Source organism: Malania oleifera, chromosome 6 (assembly GCF_029873635.1).
Source record: "Malania oleifera isolate guangnan ecotype guangnan chromosome 6, ASM2987363v1, whole genome shotgun sequence".
NCBI lineage: Eukaryota > Viridiplantae > Streptophyta > Magnoliopsida > Santalales > Ximeniaceae > Malania > Malania oleifera.
Window position 1 is genome coordinate 46,865,184 of NC_080422.1, and position 1,643 is coordinate 46,866,826.

The 1,643-nt window shown below is 41.8% G+C and overlaps 1 non-coding gene across 1 annotated transcript; it reads left to right on the plus strand.

Annotated features, from left to right (window-relative positions):
* The first annotated feature begins 1,170 nt into the window (after nt 1–1,170).
* On the plus strand, nt 1,171–1,276 carry LOC131158976 (small nucleolar RNA R71). Its single transcript, XR_009137592.1, has one exon. It is a non-coding gene; the product is annotated as a small nucleolar RNA R71 (small nucleolar RNA).
* The last annotated feature ends 367 nt before the right edge of the window (nt 1,277–1,643 follow it).

Consider the following 1,643-nt stretch of genomic DNA (forward strand, 5'->3'; position numbering starts at 1 on the left):
TGTACAATTTTTTTTTTTATATCAGTTGGGTTCATCCGGGAATTGAACTATGGAGTCTCAACCCCGTAAGTGAGACCGGTTCGGTTCAACCCAAAAATTGAACTGGGAACTCTTAGCCTCATAAGTGAAATAAGTTGGGCTCAACCTTGTAATTGAGTTGGGGTTTACCTCACCCCGTAAGTAAAGGTTGTAACGACTTTTGCTCCGCCCGTTTAAGTGAGCAGGGTTAGTGGAATCCTTGGGGGGTATGCCCAAGGGGGGGGCCGTAGGCTAGTTTGGCCGAACATCGATAACAAATATCGTGTGTCTCTCTCTTATCATCTCATTTAATTTATGCACTTTAAATTCAGCATGTGTATGCTTGTTCATTTATGGTTATAACAAATTGCATGCACACATTTATTTTAAATGAGATACACATGTATGTCTGCATATATTGCTTATTCATTTTTTACATAAACAACCATAATTAAAATTGGATATGATATGTGGTAAATTGGCGTAAGTATTTAAATTAGCTGAAATATTTTTAAAACCCAATTCACCCCCCTCTTGGGATCACACCAATTCCAACAGGTTCAATCAGAATGATTTTGGATATTTTGGTATGAGCGTGAAGGCAAAGCATTAGGGGCTTGCGGAGGTCTTTGGGATTGAAAACTTGGAGTTTGTGGCCTCCAAGAGAAGTTGAGATGTTGTTTCCACCCGGAGTTTTCGATATTCGAATAAGGGTCGTTAGACGGCTTGTCATACCAATTGTGGGTGGCCTTTACTTTCTTTTACACAAGCTCAGGATGGGAATGTGTGTGGGGGCAATTATAATATGTATGAGAAGGGTCAGAGCAGATTGCACAAACCTTTGCACATGCCATTGCCTGCGGTCCTAAGGATAAGCACTGGTCTAATTTTTTGGATATGGCATGCAATGTAGGGGCTAGGTCTTGACTTGTGGCTAACTCGTAAACTCCCTTAGGTTTATAGGTTGATGGATTGGGTAGTCTATGAGTGGCAGCCATATGTTGCTGAGAATTTTTAGCCAAATTTCCAAAGAGAATCCCGGCCTCGTTTTCATGCTTTGTGAGGAAAGTACCTTTGCACGATTCATCAACCATGGAACTATCTCTCTCAGTTAACCCTTCGTAAAAAGTTTGAACTAATTGCCACTTGGGGACCTGATGGTGTGGGCATTTATGAAGTAGGTCCTTGAAACGCTCTTAGGTCTCAAAGAAAAGTTCCCTATTCGTTTGTGTGAAACTTGTGATTGCCCTTCGTAGCTGGTTAGTCTTCCCAATTAGGAAGTACTTTTTCAAAAATTCATGTTGCATGGTGGCCCAGCTGGCCACCAAATTCGGCTCTAAGTACGTCAGCCAATATTTGGCCTTATCCTTCAGAGAGAATGGAAAAAGCCTAAGACGAAGGGCGTCATCACTAAAATTAGGTATACGGATGGTGGAGCAAATCTCCAAGAACTCATCCAGATACTGATAAGGATTTTCAGTGCAATTCCCATGAAAGTTGGGCAGCATCGAGATTATTGAAGTCTTAATCTTGAATTGCGCCACCTGGATATCCAATAACCAGATGCAAGATGGGGAGGTGTATGCATTAGGTACAAAGTAGTCCCTAAGAGACCGAAGGGGTTG